This window comes from Elephas maximus, chromosome 3, assembly GCF_024166365.1.
Source record: "Elephas maximus indicus isolate mEleMax1 chromosome 3, mEleMax1 primary haplotype, whole genome shotgun sequence".
In the NCBI taxonomy this organism is placed as follows: Eukaryota; Metazoa; Chordata; class Mammalia; order Proboscidea; family Elephantidae; genus Elephas; species Elephas maximus.
In genome coordinates this window covers 106,828,030-106,838,675 of record NC_064821.1, presented here as the reverse complement: position 1 = coordinate 106,838,675, position 10,646 = coordinate 106,828,030, and positions in this window count along the sequence as shown.

The following is a 10,646-nucleotide window of genomic DNA, read 5'->3' as shown; positions in this document are numbered from 1 at the left end:
TTCCTAGACACTCCCACTCCAACAGGAGATCTGGGCTGCTTGGTGCTGTGCCTACCTTAGAAATGAGAACAGTCTGGTCTGGTCAGATTAAGAATCCCACCCACGTACCCAGCACCAAAGCAACTAGGGGCAAAGGCTTTGGTAGCCAGAGGTGGGCTCCAACTCTGATTCTGACACTTACTATCCACATTAACCATTCTAAGACTCTATCTCCTTATGTGTAAAATGAGGAAATCCTTATAATAGTGGAGGTCATTAAGTAAGGTTATATATATTAAGTGTTTAGCTTAATATACATAAGTATCACTCAATTATTGTTTGCTACTACTAATAGCAAAATTAGCTAAGTGGTTTTTTACAAAAAAAAATAGTAAAATATATGGCAATAGGGTTATGTCTTCCTCTCTCTAAACTCTTACTCTTTCTAATCCATTTTTCATTTAGTTGCTAGATTCATCTTCCCAGAACATTTTGGTCATATTACTCCCCTATGGGAACATGTTAAATGGTTTCTTATTACTTGCAATTAAAGTCTGAAGTCCTTCTCTTTGCACTCAAGGCACTTTGATCTGGCCCCAACAAAACATTGCCCCTTTTCTCTGTCACTCCATGTCTCACCTCCTCCATTCCAATTAAAATAAGCCGACCTCCTAACGTATATCCGCACCCTGCACACTGTTTGTTCCTCTCTCTGGAATCCAGATTGTATTTCTTCTTTGATGCCTGGCTCAAGTGCCACCTCCTCCACCAAGCCTTCGCCAGCCCATAACAACCCCCCACAGCTCTTTATGGACTTACCCTTGCTGTCACATGGGCATCTGTGTAAAATTTGTGCTTAAAATCTATACATAAAACCAGTTGCCATTGAGCTGATTCCGACTCATGACGACCCCAAGTGTGTCAGCGTAGAACTGTGCTCCACAGGGTTTTCAGTGCCTGATTTTTTGGAAGTAGATTACCAGTCCTTTCTTCTGAGGCACCTCCAGGTGGACTCAAACCTCTAACCTTTTGGTTAACCATTTGCACCACCCAGAGACTGCCTGAAATCTATACATACATCTCCATTTCAGATGATTGATGATAGTGATGTCTGAACACATTCATATTTCTAAGTCAGGATTTCTCAACCTCAGCACTATTGACATTTTGAACCAAATAATTCTTTGGCCTGCCCTGTGCTGTCCTGTGCATTGTAGAATGTTATCATCATCCTTGGCCTACACTCACTGGATGTCAGGAGTACCACCTCCAACCCCAGTCATGAGAACCAAAAATGTCTCCAGATATTGCCAAATTTCCTCTGGGGTGCAAAATCGCCCCCAGTAAGGACCACTACCCTAGACCAAATTTGGAGGTTTGAACATGGGTGGTTCTCAGTAAATGCTTGTAGAAGGAAGGAAGGGAAGGAGGGAGGAAGGAAGGGAGGAAAGAGTTTGGCTTAGGCCATTTTAAGTTTGAGCTAACAGTGGAATATGTAATTAACGCTTTCAGAAATTGGAAGTAGAAGTATAGAGTTCCAGTGAGAGCTCAGAACTGGAGATAAAGATTTGGATGCCACCGGCATAGAATCATAAAACCAAACCAAAACCAAACCCAGTGCCATCGAGTCGATTCTGACTCATATCGACCCTGTAGGACAGAGTAGAACTGCCCCATAGCGTTTCCAAGGAGCGCCTGGCAGATTTGAACTGCCGACCCTTTGGTTAGCAGCCATAGCAGTTAACCACTATGCCACCAGGGTTTCCAGAGAATCAATGAACAGGTATTTATTGTGTAGCATAATGTTTAGTAGTTCTGGAGCCAGAAGGGGGCCCTGGTAGTGCAGTGGTTAAGTGTTTGGCTGTCAACCAAAAGGTAGGCAGTTTGAGTCCATCAGTCCCTCCTTGGAAACCCTATGGGGCAGTTCTACTGTGTTTTATAAGGTCGCTATGAGTTGGAATAGACTTGACGGCAACAGTTTTTTTTTTTTTTGAAGTTGGACAGGAGTGGGTTCTAATAGTGGTCTCACCATAGCAAGCTGTCACCACAGGTAAGTGTCTTAATCTCTCTGAGCTTCAGTTCTCTCATTTTGTAAAACGGAGATAATAATTATAACCCACATCATGGGGTTGTTGTGAGGCTACAGTTGATGATGCACATGAAGTAGTTAGTAGAGAGCCTGGAGTGCAGTAAGCACTTAATTACAGCTCAAAGCTACTATTAATATCATGATTAATAATAATAAGGCTTCAGTTCTATCCCTTTCAAAGGTCATGAAAGTGTTATTTCCATTTTATAGATGAGTTGTGATTAGAATCTAGTCCTCTGATTCTCAGCTTCTCACTGGATCATATTCATCTGACATAATGCCAGTGGTGTCTCATTTATGAGAAAGATCACTTTTTTATTAGAAAACTGAGTGCTAAGTGCCTACAGCAAAAATTCCTTTTCAATTGGTAAATATCATCTTCATAGTTACTATCATTAGGAAACTCAATAACTACTTATTAGGCACTTTGTGTAAGTACATGTCCTAGATATTGGATATAAGACACCTGTGTTGCTAAAACAAAGCACCTGCCTGTTTGTAGCTCACCAACCCACAAGTTCAAAGATTCTCTCCTTTAGGCTCTAAGACATGAATTAATAAAGTTTAGCAACCAGGTGGCATCAGCTACAAGCCTCATTTGATTTTTGGAGCAAAGCAGCAGGAGCAGCTGCCTTGGCCCAGAGCAGAAGCTGGGGCAGAAGCTCAGGAACAGGACAACAGGTAGGTGGGAAGCCAAGTTCCACTTGGAGAGTCAGTCACCTAAGGGTATCTGTGTGAACAATTCATACTAAGGCAAAATGATCCTTTTGCCTTAGAAAATAAACACCAGAAAGAAGCTTGGGAAAATTTAGCCCCAAATGAGTTTTATCACCAATAGACTAGTGGACCCAAGAAAAGGAATTTAACCTCTCCAATCCTCTCTTTGCTCATCTGCAAAATGAGGATGTTGGATGAAATTAATGGTTCTCAATGTTCTACACACATTGGAAGTGGAACACTGGACAAGCCTAGATGGTGCAAGATTGTTGTAGCAATTACTAACCATGAACAACATGCCTGACAGTGCATAGATACACTTGGTGGGTGTCTGTGTACTTGAAAAAAAGGAAAAAGAGTAGGCTTTGTTTGTCTGATTTTATCACACTGTCTCAGTGGTTTGATAGAGTGGACTCTTCAGTGGGCTACGTTCTTCATTCATTCATTCATTCATAATTTGTTGAGCTGTGTGATACTGTGTGATGGAACTCTGCTGGGATCAGACACTGTCTTTGCCATCAAGCATGGAGCTTAGCCTTACCCACTTACACAAATTCATAGGCTGTTTCATAAAAAAAAAAAAAGAAAATTTTTTCTTTTTTTTTAGGAGGCATGGTATCTTTTCTCCCCCAAATATGAATCACAGTGCTGAATCTGATATGCCTCTCTTGATCTGGTGATGAGATCCCTACTTCCAACTCTTCACCACTCTCCCCCTGCCTCCCCTACAGGCCGCTCAGATTCCTGTTCACTTGGAAATTTCTTTAGGCCATTGTCAAAATCCCCCTTGTTTCTGCAGATGCAGAGATATCTAATTTGTTTGCCTTTTGATTCCTGTAGGTGGAGCCAAACCCCCTGGCTGAAAGGCTGTGGGCCTGCTCTCTCTGTAGCCACCCAGGAGTCGCTTCCTCTCTCCCTCTTTTTCCTCCCTTCCTCCTTCTCTCTTGTGCGGTCTCCCTCACATCCAAACCAACCAAGTGCGTCTGAGGTGAAATCGTGCCAGACTTGGAGGCTGCTGCCAGGTTTTTCTCAAATCTTGGCTTAACAAAGGAAAGCAAATTACAAAAATGGAAATTTTCAAACTAGCGTTCAGTGGTATTCAAATTGACGTTTGGGTAGCACGAAGGCAGAGACCGCATTCGTGCTATTTTGTGATTAAAATGATACCGAAAATACCTCCTTGCTTTGGTTTTCATCTTCTAAAACGGCTGGTGTTTTTCCCTCCTCTAATTTCCCCTTGCTTTTGGGAGCGGCAAACCCCTGACCACTCTAGAATTGCTAACATTTGGATCAGGGTCTGTTGAAATCTTGCCTCTGCTGACTTTTAAAGAGTTGAACTTTAAAAATGTGTGCACTTTTCAGCCTGGAGAACGACAGAGACAGAAGTTTCTAGGCACATTACCAGGAAGTTCTGTGTTTTGTGTAAGGAACTACAAGTTCTATGACAGTGCATAAATTGTCTTTATATTTCATCTTGATGCAAGGAAAAAACTTGAATGTGGGCCTTGCCAGGAATGCATGTTACCTAGTTCTCCCCTGAGCTGGAACCGTGTGCTGTCTCATCCCTTTAAAAAACGGTTTTAAAGTAGTCATCAAGTTGGGTCTTGAATGATTTTACTTCACATGAACTTTTATAAAAAGCCTGACCATGTCCTTCTTGCTTATTTTTTGCAGTTGCTAGACAGACCCCATCCCAAGCGGGTTTGTAAGAAAGGCAGTCCCATCTCCACCCTCACTTCAACCTCCTCTCCTTCCCAGACTGCACCATCTCTTTCCTTGGAAGCTCTGACTGTCTGTCTCCTTCTTACACAGCTGTGTTTGCAGTGCCTGGAGACAGGTGGGGAAGCCTCGAAGGCAAGGCCAGAGCAGCCAATTCTCTCTCTAAGGACTGTCTGAATAGCTATTATAATTTAAAGATCACACACACTTTTTTTTGGTGGCAGTCACTCACTGTGCCTGTTTGTTGTACACGGGCAGCTGTACCAATTTGCCAGACTGAGATTAAATGTCACGGTCATTCTGTTGTCTGCATTCTCCAGCCCACAGAAGCATTACCTTGGGCTACTGTCTCACCTTTCTAGGGATCTTAGAAAGCTGGGTCCTGTAGCCTTGGCCAAGTTGTAAGACCAATTATGAATCTTGGGAGATAGGACCTTCTAACTCAATAGTTGGCCCTTCCAAAGCTCATATGAACATGGGCAGGGATAGTTCAATGGCAGAATTCTCACCAGGCCTGTTTGTTCAGGTTTGAACCCCTGCTGAGGATTTCTAACAAGTTCCCAGGTGATGCTAATGCTGTTGGTTAGGGACCAGTTCTGAGAACCATTGTTGTTAGGTGCCGTTGAGTCGGTTCTGACCCATAGCGACCCTGTGCACAACAGAACGAAACACTGCCCAGTCCTGAGCCATCCTTACAATTGTTGTTATGCCTGAGCTCACTGTTGCAGCCACTGTGTCAATCCACCTCATTGAGGGTCTTCCTCTTTTCCGCTGACCCTGTACTCTGCCAAGCATGACGTCCTTCTCCAGGGACTGATCCCTCTTGACAACATGTCCAAAGTATGTAAGACACAGTCTTGCCATCCTTGCCTTTAAGGAGCATTCTGATTGCACTTCTAAGACAGATTTGTTTGTTCTTCTGGCAGTCCATGGTATATTCAATATTCTTCGCCAACGCCACAATTCAAAAGTGTCAACTCTTCTTCGGTCTTCCTTATTCATTGTCAAGCTTTCACATGCATATGATGCAATTGAAAATACCATGGCTTAGGTCAGGTGCACCTTAGTCTTCAAGGTGACATCTTTGCTCTTCAACATTTTAAAGAGGTCCTTTGCAGCAGATTTACTTAATGCAATGCATCTTTTGATATCTTAACTGCTGCTTCCATGGCTATTGATTGTGGATCCAAGTAAAATGAAATCCTTGACAACTTCAATCTTTTCTCCGTTTATCATGATGTTGCTCATTGGTCCAGTTGTGAGGATTTTTGTTTTCTTCATGTTGAGGTGCAATCCATACTGAAGACTGTGGTCTTTGATCTTCCTTAGTAAGTTCTTCCAGTCTTCTTCACTTTCAGCAAGCAAGGTTGTGTCATCTGCATAGCGCAGGTTGTTAATGAGTCTTTCTCCAATCCTGATGCCCCGTTCTTCTTCATATAGTTCAGCTTCTCCAATTATTTGCTCAGCATATGGATTGAATAGGTATGGTGAAAGAATACAACCCTGACGCACACCTTTCCTGACTTTAAACCAATCAGTATCCCCTTGTTCTGTCCAAATGACTGCCTCTTGATCTATGTAAAGGTTCCTCATGAGCATAATTAAGTGTTCTGGAATTCCCATTCTTCTCAATGTTATCCATAATTTGTTATGATCCACACAGTTGAATGCCTTTGCATAGTCCATAAAACACAGGTAAACATCCTTCCGGTATTCTCTGCTTTCAGCCAGGATCCATCTGACATCAGCAATGATATCCCTGGTTCCATGTCCTCTTCTGAAACCAGCCTGAATTTCTGGCAGTTCCCTGTCAATGTACTGCTGCAGCCGTCTTTGAATGATCTTCAGCAGAATTTTGCTTACGTGTGATATTAATGATATTGTTCTATAATTTCCACATTCAGTTGGATCACCTTTCTTGGGGATAGGCATAAATATGGATCTTTTCCAGTCAGTTGGCCAGGAAGCTATCTTCCATATTTCTTGGCGTAGGCGAGTGAGCACCTCCAGCACTGCATCTATTTCTTGAAACATCTCAATGTATATTCCATCAATTCCTGGAGCCTTGTGTTTCGCCAATGGCTTCAGAGCAGCTTGGACTTCTTCCTCAGTACCATCAGTTCCTTATCATATGCCACCTCTTGAAATGGTTGAACATTGACTAATTCTTTTTGGTGTAATGACTCTGTGTATTCCTTCCATCTTCTTTTGATGCTTCCTGTGTTGTTTAATATTTTCCCCATGGAAAATATTGCAACTCGGGGCTTGAATTTTTTCTTCAGTTCTTTCACCTTGAGAAATGACAAGTGTGTTGTCCTCTTTTGGTTTTCCATCGCCATCTCTTTGCACATGTCATTATAATGCTTTACTTTTTCTTTTCGAGATGCCCTTTGAAATCTTCTGTTCAGTTCTTTTACTTCATCAATTCTTCCTTTTGATTTAGCTCTTTGACGTTCGAGAACAAGTTTCAGAGTCTCCTCCGACATCCATCTTGGTCTTTTCTTTCTTTCCTGTCCTTTCAATAACCTCTTGCTTTCTTCATGTATGATGTTCTTGATGTCATTCCACAACTCATCTGGTCTTCAGTCACTAGTGTTCAATGAGTCTAATCTATTCTTGAGATGATCACTAAATTCAGGTGGGATATACTCAAGGTCATATTTTGGCTCTCGTGGACTTGCTCTGATTTTCTTCAGTTTCAGCTTGAACTTGCATATGAGCAATTGATGGTCTGTTCCACAGTCAGCCCCTGGCCTTGTTCTGACTGATGATATTGAGCTTTCCATTGTCTCTTTCCACGGACGTAGTCAGTTTGATTTCTGTGTGTTCTGTCTGGCGAGGTCCATGTGTATATTTGCTGTTTATGTTGGTGAAAGAAGGTATTTGCAATGAAGAAGTCGTTGATCTTGCAAAATTCTATCATTCAATCTCCAGCATTGTTTCTATCACCAAGGCCATATTTTCCAACTACTGATCCTTCTTCTTTGTTTCCAACTTTTGCATTAAAATCACCAGTAATTATCAATGTATCTTGATTGCATATTCGATCAATTTCAGACTGCAGCAGCTGATAAAAATCTTCTATTTCTTCATCTTTGGCCCTAGTGGTTGGTGTGTAAATTTGAACAATAGTCGTATTAACTGGTCTTCCTTGTAGGCATGTGGATATTATCCTATCACTGATAGCGTTGTACTTCAGGATAGATCTTGAAATGTTCTTTTTGAGGATGAATGCAACACCATTCGTCTTCAAGCTGTGCTTCCCAGCATAGTAGACTATATGATTGTCCAATTCAGAATGGCCAATACCAGTCCACTTCAGTTCACTAATGCCTAGGATATCGATGTTTATGTGTTCCATCTCATTTTTTACAATTTCTAGTTTTCCTAGATTCATACGTCATACATTCCAGGTTCCGATAACTAATGGATGTTTGCAGCTGTTTCTTCTCATTTTGAGTCATGCCACATCAGCAAATGAAGGTCCCAAAAGCTTTACTCCATCCACATCATTAAGATCGACTCTACTTTGAGGAGGCAGCTCTTTCCCGCTCATCTTTTGAGTGCCTTCCAACCTGGTGGGCTCATCTTCCAGCACTATATCAGACAATGTTCCACTGCTATTCATAAGGTTTTCACTGGCTAATGCTTTTCAGAAGTAGACTGCCTGGTCCTTTTTCCTAGCCTGTCTCAGTCTGGAAGCTCAGCTGAAACCTGTCCTCTGTGGGTGACCCTGTTAGTATCTGAATATTGGTGGCATAGCTTCCAGCATCGCAGCAACACGCAAGCCCCTGCAGTATGACAAACTGCCAGACACATGGGGGAGAACCATTAGTTAAAAAAAAAAAACCTGCTGCCGAGTTGATTCTAACTCATAGCAACCCTATGGGACAGGGTAGAACTGTCCCATAGGGTTTTCAAGGAGCACCTGGTGGGTTGAAACTGCCGACCTTTTGCTTAGCAGCTGTAGCTCTTAACCACTAAGCCACCAGGGTTTCCACTAGTAGAACAGTGGCTCTCAAAATTTATTACACGTAAGAATTACCTGAGGATTTTTTAAAAATGTAGATTCTGATTCAGTGTATCTGGGGTGAAAATGCAAATTCTCAGCAGGGCTTGAACCAGAATGAACTGGTTCAAAGCTGTGATTCTCAGCTTCCACAAGAGAGACCTGGGTTTGATTTCTGGTCAATGTACCAGATATGCAGCTACCATCTGTCTGTCAGGGGAGACTTGTGTGTTTCTGTGATACTGAAGAGGTTTCAGCAGAGCTTCCAGAATAAGACAGAGTAGGTAGAAAGGCCTGGTAATCTACTTCCAAAAATCAGCCAATGAAAACCCTATGTGTCACAATGATCTGATCTGCAAACGGACCAGGCAGTGTTTTGTTACATTGTGTCTGGGATCCCTATGAGTCAGGGCTGACTTGACGGCAGCTAACAACAACCAGGTCCTTTTTGGTTTAGGTTTACCAAGTTAGAATTCTCTACCTGGGTCAAGAGATAGATAAATCAGGTTGGTTGTGTTTTCAGATTTCAGAATAGAAGGATGACTTTCCCAATCTGGAATTAGACACCCTACTATTTCACCCAGAGGGCTTCAACCTCAAATACCTAGTGATCTTTCAGAAACTCATGCCTTTGCTTGTGCTGTTTCCTTCTCTTGGAAGTTCTCCCCCACCCCTCTTCTCTGCTTAGCCAACGCCAGTATGTCTACAATCTCTCTGAAGTCTTTCACAGCAGTGCCCCCATGCCAATCCCCCCTAGCCCCTGCAGAATTGAGACCTGTCTTCGTTAAAGGTAGCTCTATTGCTTGATCTATGTGATTTATTACACTGTACTATGCATATTTTTATGCTTTTCTAATAGGATATACTCTTTGCCAAGACAGAGAAGACATCTTATTTACCTCATACCCCCCATACTAAAGACACTCAGTAAAATCTGTTGAGTGAATGCTTGGGTTTTAAGCATTTTTAAAGGGGCAATTTGTTTTCTTTCAGGTTCTCCTAGTTCAATTGCCAAGCATCTATGACTGTGTCTACAGAGCTGAGAGTAAAATTTTAAAGTTTATTTTAAAGCCTGAATTTCATAGCTTAGAGACGTTCTTCTGGTTTATGGTAAGGAAAGTTTGATGAGCATGTGCAGTGGAAAATTTCTGTATCCCAGAACCTGATTAATGTATCTGTTCCTACACAATCCAAAGAGAGCAGAACAGGAACTTGTGAGAGTGATACAGCTCTCATACTGCTTTGGTGTAGGCTTAAGAGTTATAGTAATGACTTATTATTCTCTACACTTTATTCATTAAGTTGTTCAAGCTGGAAACCTGGAAATGTTTTTGGAAACTTCTCTCTCTTCACTTCCCATATCCAGTTTTCACCAAGTCATGTCAATTCTACTCCAAAATACCTGTCAGATTTGTCCACTTCTCCTTTCCTACCATTGCCCTATTCCAAGCCACTATCACTTCCCACTTGGCAACTGCCAAGGCCTTCTAGTTAGTCTTTCTGCTTCTAATCTTATCTCCCATCATGCTGCTCCCTGGCTTAACACACTTCATGGACTGCATTTAGAATAATCTTTTACATGGCCTTGTTTCGTCTTGTCCCAAGCTACCTTTTTAGCCTTTCTCTATTCTAAAAAAAAAAAAAATTTTTTTTTTTTTTCTATTCTAGTCTCTAGCCCTTCTTCAGAGTTCCTAGGTGGTACAACCAGTTAACACATTTGGCTGCTAACCAAAAGGTTGGAGGTCGAAGTCCACCCAGAGGTGCTTCAGAAGGAAGGCTTGGAGATCTACTTCCAAAAATTCGGCCATTGAAAAACCTATAGAGCACAGTTCTACTCTGACACACATGGGGTTGCCATGAGTCAGAATAGACTCAACAGCAACTGGTTGGCTAATTCAGATTTAAACTGCTCGAGTGTTTTTTTGATTAACTGTCATGTTGGCTAAGTAAATCACAGTACCAGTTCTTCAATTTTCTACCCTGTAAAGTGGGATTCTCAGAAGAAAGGTCTGGCAATCTACGGAAAAATCAGCCATTGAAAACTCTATGGGACACATTTCTACTCTGACACACATGGGGTCGCCATGAGTCAGAACTGACTCCATGGCAACTGATACTGGTAGTCTTGCTTCA